We start from the raw sequence: 15,821 nt of genomic DNA, 5'->3' as shown, positions 1-15,821 counted from the left end.
ACTGAATCATTTTTGTAAAAGATCCAAGCAACACCCAATTAGTTTAAACGAGTGCTTATGATGTGTAGCTTAGGAAGGATGTTTTGGCTATGAGACAAGCAGTGAGGAGCTAGAGAATTATGGTTAATGTAGATTGATCCAAATGAAATATGCTGACCAGTAAAACAGATACTATACTGAACGTCTTCTGAGCTTTATTTTCCGTAAATGTTATGGATAAGAAATAATTGACTCCTCTAGCCAAACCCTTAGTAAATGCTTTTGGGTAGACTCAGAAAAGAAGAACTTGAGTTGAAAGAGTTATGGCAGAATTATGGCAGATACGGATGTCAGTTTATTTCTGACCCAGATTTCTCAGGGAAAATATCACTGTACATTTACAGCACATCAGGCATTTCAAAGCACTTCTACTGAAACTTCATTACTATCCTCGGAGGATGAATATTATTCTTTGTGTATAAATGAGAAAATCTAGACATATTGGCCCACACCAAAGCTTTTGACCCCATGTATTCACGGTTTCAAATATTTGTCAACTGCCTCAGCCAACTACATGGCTGAAAATCTCCATCCTAGATCACTTTGATTGTCCACTGAAGCATTGCTTTCAAAAGCTTAGTGACAAGCTCTACAGTGCTGATAAAAGCCACCTATCCCAGATGTCAGTTCTCAAGTCCCTGGACAGAGAGGTTACCTTGTGCCTAGAGTCTCCTCCAAGGCAGAGGGGCTCTGCCTGCTCCCACTGTGAATTAACACTCTCTGGCATTTACACCCACTCTCCTGCTCTTGTTTTCCTATCCTGCACAACTAAGACATGCTATTTTATAAATATGAAAACAATTATTTTGCAAAATTAATTTGTTCTTCATTTTCAAACCTAAGAGTTTCTTTGAAGGTGAACAAAAGAGAATAGTAAGTTGGATTTTAATTTTTGGAAACACATACCATGTTCCCCCAGAAATCTAATTTTCTAGATTAATGAATCATATCAGATACTGTAGATTAGAAATTACTTCTACAGCACAGAAAACAATGTGAATAAATTGAAGCTGCTTATTGAAAAAGACATTGTGGTACCCACATGTCACTTTGCTTGAACATAGATCTGGGTTTTCTGGGTTCAGATGAACTGGTTCTTTGCAATTAGAAATTCTTACTTGGGCTTTTCCTCATATTGTTCTCTAAAAGAACTAGGGTTTCCCTCTTTCTTTCCTATTTCTTAGAACTTTAGGGAGGATATAAACTTTAGAGAGATGCTGAAATATCAAAGTATTCAGTCTAACAGCCCATTTATATAATAACAGTAGTATTTTACATTGTAGCATTTTATAGTATTGCAGCATCATTATTGCCAAAGCATAACTAAACGTGTGATTCATTTGACCCAAATAGATTTCAAACACATTTACAAGGAACAATGCTATGGGACCAGAATAATTTGTTACTTTATGAACATTTTATGAACATGAGCATTCAGGCCGACAGCTTAGGGGATTCCCTAACCTCCAGAGAAAGAACTTCTGGGGGAACCCCATTCTTTACATTTATGCTTTCTCTCTTCTGGATTGTCTTATTTCACTTTATCATCAAAACAATTCAGTGAATGCAGGAGATATTCTAATTCCCATTTTAAGACACAATGGGTTCAAGAAATTAATGTGGATGGTTCAAGCCAGACTGATACCCTGCTCGATACCCTGTTCTTGGATTTTCCCAGCTCTCCCAGACGGGACAGCAATTGCTCTTTGAGGTTCAACAAAAATGCATCTTATTGTACTAGGCTCTGACTAAACTCAACTTTCAGTTTAACTCGGGGAACTGAATGTTATAAAGTTCGCTGTAATTTCTTTCCCAATTTTTTAAGTTATAGAATACTTTGAATATTTTATAGCACAAAACATACATGTTCATAAAATAATACAACATAAGCATCTTGCCCACCCAGATTTGCAAAGATTAACATTTTAAAAATACTCTTCAAATGTCTATTTTCTTTTCCTCCAGAAATGAAATATTTGGGTATAGTTAAAGCACTACCTTCAACTCTCCCCACACTCTTCATGCCCCTGCACTTCATGCATATCCCTCTAATGAATGATTTTGTGATTGTACTTCATGTGTGTGTAGCCATAAAAATAGATACTGAATGTTTATGTTTTTAAAATTTGCACATAGTTTAATCAATATTTTATGCCTTATTTCCCATTTTTCTTTTAATAATATGTTTTAGAGATTTATCCATGTTGATAGATGTGTTCTCAAGCTTATTCATTGTAACAGATGCATGCTATTCTAATGTTAGAATAAATCACTGAGGCAGGGTACAGTAGCACATGCTTATGATCCCAGTGACTTGGGAGGATGAGGCAGTAGGATCATGAGTTCAAGGCCAGTCTCAGCAACTTTAAAAGGCCCTAAGCATCTTGGCAAGACCCTGGCTTAAAATAAAAATGAAAGGGCTGGGTATGTGACTCAGTGATTAAGTGCCCCTGGAAGGAAAGAAGGGCTGGGGATATAGGGATATAGCTCACTTGGTAGAGTGTTTGGCTCACATGCACAAGGCCCTGAGTTTAAGCCCCAGCACCCCCCCCACACACACACACAAAGAAAAAAGAAAAAGAAAAAGAAAGAAAGAAAAGGAAGAAAAGAAGTGGCTTGTTTTCACTGTTTTGCTCTTATACACATTGTACCCAACTGAATCCATGCCAATTATCTGTTCTTTTATGAATAATAAAGAATGTATCCCTGACTTCCTTGCTTATATTCTGCCAATGGCAGCACAAGTAGCATTGTGGCAGCAGAATCAGGGAAAACCTTGCTTGCAGAAACTATGTTGGTGGCAGTGACAATGGCAGCAACAGGTTTCAGACTAACAGCTATAAAAGAAGCAGCAGTGGACTGGTGTACAGGATTCTGTCTCATAACACTGTGCTGTAATAGCAGGAGCTTCAGCCACACGGCACACTAGCCTTTAGTTAGATTTTAGTTTTGAGGACCTAGAATCAGTACTACTTTCCTGTATATGTTATTAATATTTTTACTTACTCTTCTTTTAATCCTTCAGCTCTTGAAATACTGTTGTAATCAATTCCTGCATTAAATAGCTTCTGTTTAATGTACCTAGAATTTTTTTTTTCCTGATTTGATTCTAAATGATACAGTTCCTGACAAATTCCTGGTTATTAAAGATGTACTTTCATTTGTGCATATCTTATATCATACACTAGTTACATCAGCTCTTTGAGAATGGAAGTAATATATTAAGTAGAATTGGAGGAGTATGGTGTCACAATAAACATTGATCAACCCCACAATAACTACAAAATTTTAGTGGGTTAACACAATCCAATCTGATTCAGGTTTTCCTCCACTTGGTGACTCAGGAATCTAGCCTTTGTCTCTTGTGGCACACCGTATTTATAAAGGTCTTCTAAACATGACATGACCAGGAAATAGAGAGGTGAAAGAGGTCTAACAAAGCATATGGGTCCTTATTCAGAAATGACTCACGATTTTCACATTTCTACTTGTCATTCATTTGGTCCCAGTACAATGGAGAATTTAAGAACATACAACAATTTTTTTTTTTTTGTGGTACCAAATGTCCTCATGATTTTTAAGCCAGACAGAATTGGGTTCAAGTTTACATTCCATCCCTTACTAATTTGTGGAATCCAATAAATTATTTAACCCCTCTGAGCCTTAATTTTCCATCCATAATAATTCTCAAACTGCACGGATGTTGTGTATTTTAATTGAGGCGATGGCTGAGGTGATAAGGATGATGATGGCAGGTAATGTTTGAGAGTGCAGCAGACAGAGTATTAAAACCTTTACATACATAACTCATCTCATTTAATTCTCAAAATATTCCTATGATATACTAAAACAGTCCTGTCTTACAGAGGAGAAACTAAGGCATAAAAGTGAAGTAACATGCTCAATATCACTAATCTAAAAAATGACAGACAGTATTTAAAATCATAACATCTACCTCCAAGTTCATGTCCTTTCCACTCTGCTTAAAATATTTTCTCGAGACAAATGTGTCATAAGCTCTGGGGATGCTAATTCATGGCAATCTTGGATTCTGCAACAACCACCAAAAGAATAGTAATAGTATCTCATATAGTGCTGACTATGAGTCAGGCATTATCCTTTGCCATTTACATGTATTGCTTCATCTAATCATTTTAATTTCTCCATTTTGAAAATAAAGAATATAGTTAAGTAACTTGCCTAACATCTCACAGCTAATAAATGTTTCTAACAAAGAAATTAGAGAAATAATCCAAACCCCTGATTTGAATGATATTTTTAAGTTAAGTGGATTCTTTTGTCTTAAACAGTTGTTGAAGTATACTCTATGGAATATAAATTCTAGGAGCCATTCATAGGAGTTGTGTGGAAAAATAAATTCTGTGGTCAATTACATTTGAGAATCATTGTTTGCGCAGCCCCACCATGATGGAGATTCACCATTTGTCATTATATACTTTTTGGCCCTGAGAATTTCTGTACTACTGAAAACTAGTTGCTTCTTGAACATACGTGTCCATAGACCACTGTGTCCTGCCCTTTGGCATCTGGAGGTACTAGTTCTTTGAACTCAGACTGGGAAACCCTAGACCAGATTGTCTAAGCCAACCAGTCATCCAGTGTTCGTGGAATTAACCTGGAGCCTCACTTCCAAAAGACTCAGCTACAGTAGGACCATGGACAGGAAACCGGGTGACAATTTAGTTAGGCTCTCCTTTTCTTTGAATAAGCATGATGTATTACCTTCCCCCTTCTTCCTGATGCATACATCAAGCCATTTTGAGAAAATTCAGTCTATCCTCTTATTTGGCTGAATCCAAAAAACATGGGCTGCTGTAAGATGCTTTAATAGGAAGAGCTTCCTTGGCCAAATGGAGATTTGGGGCAGATCCTAGCAGTGTGCACCATCCTATGTGGCCTTGTGGAGCACACGTGGCTCTCAGATTCTGTTCCAAATGAGCCTGAACATGAACAGCAGTCATTTCTTACTGGACCCTTCAGCTGGCAGAGAATGAACACAAGGAGGAGAAAGTTTGCTCAGGGCCTTGATCAAGTGGGAGGGAAAGGACTGTGGAAATAATAAACGGTCATGCATTATTTATCACTATTAGGGCTCCGGCACAAACAGCATCATTCCATGGACTTCTCACTTTTAAATGAGCTGGGAAAAGGGCCAGGGTTGTTTTTCAGATTCCCCTGAGAGAATGTGAGTGAGTCTGTGGAATTTGTATTTTATTAACTTAGAGAGTTTCCCTTTTGTTTCTGCTGGGTGACACAGGAGGAAGTCAGTTTCCATCTTATTTTAAGTTAAGCTCAGGATTGTTGGCAGTTCCTTCATCATACACTAATTATTTCTTTTACGAGAGAAGCTTAAGAACTCTGAAAACCAAAAGAAAAAAGTGTCAGAGCAAGAGGAGGACAGAAGATGAGCTGCCTCCCTTCCAGTGTTCCCTGGAAACAACCCCATTCGTAAGGGTGGTGGCATTAAGCATTCTCAAGGAGAACGTTTGCCGTAAAAGTGGGAGTTATTCCCTCATTTCTAGGCATAATTTGAGAACAGGAGTAACAAAGAGATAAGTCTTGATTTATGCAATTCCAAGATTATTATTTGACTATATTATAAATTCTCTTACAAGATATAGGTTTTGAATATAGACCAGATACCGATCACTCCATATTCTGGTAGCCAGGCTCAGATACAAATAATGGATCAACCTAATGCAGATTTTCCATGTACTCAAAGGCTCTTGAGGTCAACTAGCTACAGGGGAAGGGGAAGTCATGTGACAGTGGCCTGCCAGCCTCCATTTTCCTAACCTGACTCAGTGGTCCCCAAAAGTAACAACTGTACAAAAATCTCAGTCCAGTCACTGGGGTCAGATGACTGGGGCAAATGTCTCACAGCACACATGACAGAAGACCAGTAATATAGGAAAGAAATAAGTTGTGAGAGCAAATTGGAGGGAGGGTTTCTTTTAAAGGGTGTATGGGTAGATAAAAGTGGTATGATTCTTTCTTCAAAAAGCTTTAAGGTATTTTTGATTTCTCAACAGTGTTCCATTTTTTGACAGACTCAAAAGAATTTTTGTGATTTTTGCCTTGCTTTTTCACTCCCCACCATCTGCTTTTAGCCACCAGAATGGAAAAGGTGCTGGTGAGAATGTAGAAATATTTCCAGCCCTGAATCAAAAGCCATCTGGGGATCTCAGGTGAGGATAGGGGGCCCCGTTGATCATGGTCCAGCATCTCAAATGGAGCTGCATTCTGATCTACTGGCCTCTGGTCTATCCTGACCCCAACTGCAGAAGGAGGGTCCAGAGGGACAATTGTGTAAAGAAAGGAGAAGGGTTCAATGGAAAGAGCAGAAGCCCTGGTATCAGTCTGATGCTGGCCAAATCCCAGCTTCATTCTTTAGAAGAAGTCCATGAGCTGTTTTCTGAGATAGGGTGACACCATGTCAGGGGGCAGGGAGGCTATGAATTCTAAATGAAGAAAACTTGAAGTGTCTATCATGGGGCTAAACTGTATTGGTCCTCTTCATTTTCCAAGTTGCTCACTTCTGAGCCTGAAGCCTGGAGTCTTAGTGCCAGGGCAAGTTACGCAGACAGCAACCACAATGTAACCGCAGGCCTGTGCCAGACACTGGGCGTATTGTGAGAGAAGACGTACAGTCCTGCTTCTTAGGGAGTGTTCAGTATGGTGAGATAAAGACATGTCACGCAATCACAGAAATACACTCTCTCAACTGTAAGAGATCCTTTCTGGGACCAGTGACAAAGGGACCACTTGAGTTGGGGTGTTGGAGGAAAGAATGAGAAAATAATTTCATTGCAAAAAAATACTGCAACAATATCAAGCTGCTGTGATGGTTATTAACAGTCTCTGAGTTCACTTGCAGGTTAATGTGTGAGATGCAGTCAACATGGCAACCAAGGTTCCGCCTGAACTAGCTCCAGAGGCCAGCTCTGCCTGTAAGTGGCATACAGAAAGACAAATGGCAGTGAGTGCTGTGAGGCTTAGAATCATGTGGATTTTACTATGGAAGTCTGGAGAACTATGCTGACAAAGAAATCTAAGTGGAATAAGATTCTGGCCACATTGTCTCCCTTTAGCCAAGAAGTTTCAGTGGAGTAGGTAAGCAAGTTAGGGTGGATTCTGTCACGCTGCTGTAACAAGCAAACCCATGTCTCTGTGACTGGAAACACAGTCATTCCACTGTGTTAGCACAGTTTTTTGATTTTCTATTACTTTCTTATTAAAAATGTGTTTTCCAAGGTCACCATGGGAAGAGTAAAAGGAATGAGGAATCAGCCTGGGAGGTTTTCATGGGCCAAGCATGGAGGTGGCTCACATTATTTCTGACTTCATTTCATCCACCTACTCTCAGTTCTATGATGCCAACCTATGTCAAGAAGACTAAAAATAAAGTTAAGCTATATAATCAGGAAAGAAACAAAATGGGTTTTGCAAACCCACAGCAATATCTCTGGCACAATGTTTTCTTACACAGGAACCTTCCAGTGACTAACCCACACACTGGTAGGTGGCACACTTCCATGCTATTGAGATCCACTGAGGAGGAATCAGCTGACTGAGGTTTGAATCAGAGCACCACTCTTACCATCTTTGTAAATCCAGGCCTCTTTTTTGTTGATAAAGTTGAGATAGCAAAATGCCTAATTCATAGGGCTTTTGGAAAGATGTAACTGGGATCCCTGCCATGTAGCACATGCCAGTTAACTAGAATCATTATGTCACAGTGAAGATTTCTTGCCATAACCCAATCTTATTTATGTTAGGTGTTTCTCAGGGCAAATATCAACTCCTTGTGATTTTTATGTAATAACACAGCTTCATAGTGCATGTCTATGTCCTTTCTCGTATGTTGAATTTCCACTTCCACCTAGAAACATCAAGTGTGTAGAAATAGACCATCTCCCTCCTGTCACAGAATCTCTGAAAAGTTCTTCAAACACTGGGTATGAAACCTCATATACTGAAAAATTTGAACCTGAATCTCTATACTATTGAAGAGAAAAAAAGTCTTGTGAGAGTCGTTAATCCACAAGACAGGGACCCTAATTAGAATATGATATACTCTGTGTTTGCATAAATATGTCAAAATTGTCCCTACTGTCATGTATTACTAAAAAGAAGAAATAAAAGAAGTAGAGCAGTGAATTTTCTGTTGACAAAGACTCTATGGTTTTCTGGAGACCTTGTCATGGAAGACAAGAGGTAGTTGTGTCTGCCTCTTCCTTCCTCTGAGAAAAGAGAACCATCATTGAGACAACAGTTCCTAAGACCATTTTTGCTCTATGCTCTATGCCCACCTCCATGATCAGTCAGAGGCAAGCATGATCCAGTGGAATACTAGAACAGAGCATGCAAGTTTAAGAGAGCCTTGTGAGCCAATCTCCCCAAATCCTCATAAAGTGACAACATGTATGCAGCAAATGCCTTTTCCTCGAAAGGCTTTTGCTTTTTGATGTCATAAATAGCTGTTCTTATAAGGTTTATTTTTCACTTAATACTTTGAAAATTCTACATTATGGATTTTTCAGTAAATGAGGTACCATGTTTAGTGACTTGACTTTGGGAGTTTGCAAGGAGGCATGGAGAGAGTATGTACACCATAGGAATTGACAGACACTAAAAATCAGGGCTTTTCAAATTGTGTTGGGGTGGGGGAGTGGCAGTTGTTAAATACTTATTAGTTCATCACTAGTGACTTCCTCTTAAAACTACATACATTGAAAATGCAACCTAAGTGCAACCTAACACTGTTAAAGGGATTTAAAGTATTTTGGTAAGAATACAGTGATATATCTTTAAGAGTTTGGATTTATTTATTATGTTTTAAATACTACTTTTCTTTTTAACATTGAGTAGATTTTTAAATTTATTTTAATTAGTTACACATGACAGTGGAGTACAACTTCTCATTCCTCTGCTTGTACACGGTGCAGTCAAACCAGTAGAGTGATCATTTAGGGTAATAATGCCTGTCTCATTCTACTGTCCTTCTCATACCCACAGTCCCACCCATCCCTTCACTCCCCTCGATACAATCCAAAGTTCCTTCATTCTTCCCTACCTGCCCCACCCCACTATGGATCATCAACTGCTGATCAGACAAAATATTCAGCCTTTGTTTTTTGGGGACTGGCTTATTTCACTTAGCATGATATTCTCTAGTTCAATCCACTTACCTGTGAGTGCCATAATTTCATTCTTTTTCAAGGCTGAGTAAAATTCCTTTGTGTATATGTACCACATTTTCTTCATCTATTCATCTGTTGAAGGGCATCTAGGTTGGTTCCATAGTTTAACTATTGTGAATTGAGCTGCTATAAACATTGAGGTGGCTACATCTCTGTAGTATGCTGATTTCAAGTCTTTGGGGTATAAACCAATGAGTGGGATAACTGGTTCAAATGGTGGTTCCATTCTAAGTTTTCTAAGGAATCTCCATATTGCTTTCCAGAGTGGTTACACCAATTTGCAGTCCCACTAGCAATATATGAGTGTACCTCTTTCCCCACATCCTCACCAACATTTACTGTTACTTGTATTCTTGATAATTGCCATTCTGACTGGAGGGAGATGAAATCTTAGAGTAGTTCTGATTTGCATTTCTCTAATTGCTTGAGATGTTGAACAGTTTTATATATATATACTGTATTTCTTCTTCTGGGAGGTGTTTGTTTAGTTCCTTAGCTCATTAATTGATTGGTTTTCTTTTGGTGTTAAATTTTTTGAGTTCTTTTCAAAAAGTGCAAGAGTGCTTGCCTAGTATACACAGAGACCTGGGTTCAATCCCCACAAACACAACAAAATACTACTTTCATTGTTCATTTCTTCTTTTTGAAAAATCATACCCAAATTTTATGAAACATCAACCATATGTCCATCCTGAGATAACCTCTGCCGATATTTTAGTAATTTTTCATTTATATATTAAAAAATATAAAAATTTATAAATATAAAAATTTATAAATAAAAATATATCAAAACATAACGTCATATCACATAAAGTTTTCCCATTCTATATATCCTGATTATCTTTCTAGATAACTAGATTTTCTGCAAATATATTTAAAATTATTTTTTACATCATTAGCATATGAATTAATTGCAAGGCATTGTACACAGTATCATTCAGTTTGTTGGAAAAGGACTCAGAGTCTCTTAACTACTCAGTTGTGGAAAATTTCCTGTAAGCTTTCACCTCCAGCATATGGACAGGTCAGAGCAATAAGCACAGTAGTGCTCTTCCTGGCCAATTGGCTGAGCTCTCATCTCTAATCTTTGGCTGATCATTTCAAGATTTCTCACAGCTGCTTTCAACCTTCTGGGCTCATCACAAGAGAACAAATTAGCAGACATTTCCAGATAAAGAGACTGCTCATGATTATCTGGAAGTGTTGCCTCCCATCCAGCAAAGAGACTTGAATAAAAAAAAATCCATTGAAATAAATGAAGTTGAACATCCCAGATCATAAACACACCTTCCTATCCCACCACTGAGCTCATTGCCTCTCTGATACACAAACATCAATTAAAATAATTATTCTTAAATTATCATTTCAATGCACTTTTCACACAAAGTAGCATTAAACACCTGAAAAATTCAGCTCAGAGCTATTATCTCTAAGGTGATATTAATTTTGATGCTAGTTGAGTAAAATTATCTGACAACCAATTTAATAACTGTCAGTCTCCCTCATCCCCATGCCCCCAACCCTCTATCCTGATCTTTTATTTCCCATAGCACTTTGATTACTTATTTACTCACTGTGTAATTTAGTCATTTATTCTATTTATTGTCTCTCTCTTCTAGATTATAAGCTTCTTGAGTGTCACGATCTTTATCTTATTTACTAAAGTAACTCTGCCTGAAAGACATCTGGCACAGTGTAGATATTCATTAAATATGTTCTTTAATGAACCCCATGCCCTGGTACAAACTTAAGGCCTTGCATTATGACTGTTTTTCCCAAATATACCTTTGAAAACAGCTGGGAGTTGAACCCTGACATAAACCAGTAACCAAAGAAAGTCAAGAGAACTGAGTTCAAGGCTATTTCTGCTTCGGCATGAACTACCATACCTTTGTGTATCAGGAACTACCACAGAACTCTTCTGCTTTGAAGATTAAAGACAGAAGAGCAGAAGATGATGTCAGGGACTTCAAAACAAACCAAGCTAATAGTATTCCCTGAAGCTGTGTCTAGATTTAGAAATTTCCAATGTACCCTTTGCTATCCACCCCATTTTGATACCAGAACATGGTTTTTATCCTTAAAGCTAATGAGCACCAAATATATTCTAGGAACCAACCTGAATATGTAACCCACAATAATTATTTAATTGTAATATTGACAAGCCCAAAAAGTGATGAGGAAGTTGAAGTCAAAAAGTGCTGAGTAGTTTATTCAAAGTGGAGTCAGCCAGAATGTGTTTGAGCTGAGTTAAACTGAGCATAAATTAAAACTCTTACCACAGAGTGGGTCTGTGGGCACCAGATTTCACTGAGCTCAGTTTCCTCATCTGGACAATGGAGATAGAACGGGTTATAGTAAGGATTGCACGAGCTTATAAGTGTAGAATAAGAGGAACAAGAGGAACAATCAATAAGAGGAACATTATTTCCATCTTACCCATCTGGCAAGTGGAAAAACGGAGACTTACAGTGATTAAGGATTTTATCTAATGTACCCTTTACGATGACAAGCAAGCAGATACGAAACCAGATCTCTACACTCTCTGACTGTGCTGCTTCCTGGTGTATCCAAATCCCCAGAGATGAGAGCTGTCCTTTTCAGAAATATATACTCATGAATTTGACCATGGGGGTAGACACATTTTCAATGTGAATATGCTTTCAAATTCATGTTGAGGAGGAAAGACAAATATAATAATAAAACCATTGCAAAAACATATTAAAAAACACCTGGCTCATATTCTAGGACTCATTGAAGTTAGAACAAGTAATGGTTATCATCTTTTATGTGTCTATGATGAGACCTTGTACATATATCTACCTTTCACTCTATCTTATAGGTTTAGAAATGGGGGCATAAAGAAGTTGAGTAAATTTCTCAAGATCACACAGCTAGTGATTGAAAAGAGGTAGAAGTGAAACCCAGATCCGATTCTCAACACCTAATACAACATTTATTACTGAGTATTGAATAAATGTTTTTGATTGTTCTATCAATAAAAGATCTGGTCTTGAATTCCTTGGTGAAACCTTGATTTCCCAGGACTCACTCTGCAGTAAAGATGACTACATACTATGAGAGGAAAAGCTCTTGAATCCCATGTAAAAATACATTGCATCTTGGAGTGGATTCTCAGTACAGACTCTTATTTCTCCTGAGTTGACTCTAACACCTCCCCACTCATTTACTTTTACCACACAGGAAAAGAACTGAGCTGCACTTCATGCTCTGTGGCCACCCCAGGAATGTGCTGAGGTGCCATTTGTTCCACAGCCTGGGTGCATCTGTTCAGGCAGTGACTTGCAGCTTCTGCTGGAGATGCATTTGTCTTTGTTCTGTACCTTTATCTAATAGCCAGTTCTTTGCCGTGTTAGGGGATAGACAAAGTTTAATCACACCATTCGTCACAACTGAGACTTGAAGTGCTAAGAAGGGAACATTATTGCATCATCCAAACTGAGTATTAATGCAAATAATTTTGACAACTAGGAGATGCTATTATTTATCCAATTAAGATATTAGGGCAAGTATAAATGTGGTCTAGATTCTGAGCCGAGAATAGCGAAATAAGTCCTGTCTGGGCTCAAGATGGTTTTATTGAGTCTTTGAAAAAATTTCCAGTTTTGCAGCCAGGACTGTTTACAAATCCTTTGCTCATATTTTGAGCTTACCCAGCTGGAGAAGTGGGCTTACTGCTGTACCTGTTTCTTCTCACAGGGACCACTGTTGGCAGGCAGCATTGTTCTTACATAACACCCCTCTTTTCTTCACATTTACCATATTGAAGGAGATAGGGAGATATTAGGGAAATCCTTTCCTATCACCCCTCCATCCCTGTGTTCACAATCCCAGGAATTCAGGCTTTGGGAGAGAAGGTATTTGCTCTGATCTTCCCTTTCTACCCAGTCAGGAGGCAGGGAATGAAACCTTATGCATGGACCCCAGTGACTCACCACTACAGAGGTTTGGGGTCCTGTTGAGTTCTATAATAATAATTTCCTGATTATGCAGATTTTAAGCAGAGGAAGGATCCTGGGAAGAGTAGTTCTGAAATAAGAAAGAATAGCTGAGCAAGAAGCTCTTATGGTTTTTATCTGAAATGTCTCTCCAGACCTCCTGCACTGAAGGCTTGGTTTCTGGTGTATCAGTGAACAGAGGTGGAGCTTGGGAGGGTGATTGAATCTTGAGGGTTTTGACCTCATTAATGGATTAGTCCATTTATGGATTCATAACTTAATGGATTGAGGGTAAAGTGATTTGTTATAAAAGCTTGCATTTCCCCTGCCCTCTCTCTCTCATTTCCTGGCTATTAGGAGGTGAGTAGTTTTGGTCTACAACATGGTACCTACTATGATGCTCTGCCTTGCCACAGGCCTAAAGTTACGGGACCAAGTGACTATCAACTAAAATCTCTGAAATTATGAGCCAAAATAAATCTTTCCTCCTTTAAGTTGTTGATCTCAGGTATCGTGTCACAGTGACAGAACGATGATTAATATAGGAGCCTAGTAATTTCTTGACTTTTATGTGATTCTAATTTTGAAATGAATTAAAGAATTAAGATTTCAAAGACCAAATACTCTATATTCTTCCCTCTGTATCCAGGAGGATTGATTCTAGGAAGCCCTCAGATACGAAAACCTATAAAATGATGCAGAATTTGTATATTACTTATACATATTCTCCTATACCCACCAAAAAATCTCTAGATCACGACTAACACCTAATTATATGATATGTAAATAGTTGTTGTAGTACATTGTTTAGAAAATAATGCAAGAAGAAAAGTCTTTACATGTTTAGAACACTATTTTTTTTTCAAATATTTGTCATCTGTGGTTGGTTGAAGTTGCAGACACAGATAATTATCTGGACATTAGGGATCCATACTTAATCTATACTCTTCAAACTTCCCAAAGGAGAAAGTATTTCCTCTCTACTTCTTTCTCTCTATGCTAAACTCACTTACTACTCTCCAGGGTATTAGGAGAGATGTATAAACTATAAAACTGAGAAACAGGGATTGAGCAGCTTGGCACAAACTTCTTCAGGAGCAGCGTGCTGGAAGACTTTTGCATCTTACTTTGTTCCCACTGTTTGCACCTCCAGAGCTTTGAGATACAGATGGTGAAGCTTCTCTTGCACTCTCTTCTGTGGAAATACATACAGCCCAACCAAATGAGAACCAGCACAGGGTATTCATTCAGATTGTGCAATAGCAAGGGGGGCAGTGAACATCACTTGTGCTTTGTCAGAGTCAAAGGCAGACAGGCATTTGGAAGACTGTATAGTAGAAAAAAAGCAAAACTTCAAGGGTACTCTGATTGGAGGCTGTTGACTTGGGGAAGCTGGAGGCAACTAGAAACCCTGTGCCCTAGAGAATTGATTAGGGTTACACATTTGGTTTTCTTTGGTTTGTTCTAAGTTGGAAGTACTGATAAAAAATTAGGGAAGCCATTAGCTATTTTTTTTTTTACATTCTGATCACTTTTAATTAATTATTACAGGAGTTAACTAGTTGTCTACTCTGGTTACTAGAGATGGAAGTCTAACTTCCAGTCTCATAGACAGCAGGCTGGCTTCCTGGGCGGTCGCTAGGTAATGGGTTAATTTCTTGGATTGGTTACCACAGGTTGTGGATCGGTCACCCTGTACATTCAGTCTCTCTCTTCCCACTGTGGAAGTAAGGAACATATGGGAATAAGGGAATTTTTCTCCTTTTGTATTCACATTCATTCATGCGAGACTTTTTTGAAGTCTGGATTTGAAAGACAAATATTATGAAGCTTGATTATGTTCACGTAGATTTGCCACATCTTCCTACTAGGTTAATCAGTAAGAAAACTGATAGATGCACAAAAGTTAAATCAATAAGTCTAGCCCTGTGGAAGACTGTGATATAGAGAATACTTATAGACAGAATATACTTCTGTTAACATATACTATACATATGATTGGTATATTACACATACACATAGAGAGTATACTTAATTTTAGAGCATATTTACATTTGTTTTACTTATAAAAAACAAGTTTACTGTAAACAGTATTCCATGTTAGGGCTGCACCAGCCTTATTCCTCCTGTGCTCACCAAGTCTCTTGATTATATCTTTTTTTCTCTTGTGCTTGATTGAATTTCATGCCCTTTTGTTCATCAGGGCTCCTAAGTATAAAACCATCCACTGCTCATGCTGCCAGTAAGAGGCAGTGTCATGTGACTAGCCTGGAAGTGAAACTAAGAGGATGAAGGACTATGAAGTAGAAAATCAGTGGTCACTGCTGGCCAGTCACACCTGTGCTATTCCACCTGAGCCATGACCTTGAAGAATAAGACAAAATGACAAAACCCTTTAAAAGATCTGCTTCTTCAAGCATCAGAATAAGCAGAACTTGCTGGGCTCTCTCCTCAGTTTATTACATAATTAGGTAATACCTTCTTTTTTGTCTAATCATGTTACTTACAACTATCTACTGCTTTCGTCAGACTGCATATAAAATTACCCAGTTTTCTCTGGGTTTGGTGGTGATCGTTTTTGAAGGCTCACATGTCACAT

The 15,821-nt window shown here is 38.2% G+C and overlaps 1 long non-coding RNA gene across 3 annotated transcripts in view; it reads left to right on the top strand.

The window, feature by feature from the left end:
• Positions 1-15,435: 15,435 nt before the first annotated feature.
• The window catches only part of LOC125617986, a 240,588-nt gene continuing 240,202 nt past the window's right edge, over positions 15,436-15,821 (top strand). Inside the window, exon 1 of one of the 3 annotated variants that reach the window (XR_007349188.1) lies at positions 15,436-15,693. This is a non-coding gene — a long non-coding RNA (uncharacterized LOC125617986). The remainder of the gene's footprint in view (positions 15,694-15,821) is intronic. The other 2 variants (XR_007349187.1, XR_007349186.1) reach the window with 2 other exon arrangements.

This window comes from Marmota marmota, unplaced genomic scaffold (genome assembly GCF_001458135.2).
Source record: "Marmota marmota marmota unplaced genomic scaffold, marMar, whole genome shotgun sequence".
NCBI lineage: Eukaryota > Metazoa > Chordata > Mammalia > Rodentia > Sciuridae > Marmota > Marmota marmota.
This window is presented reverse-complemented; position numbering and strand designations above follow the sequence as displayed.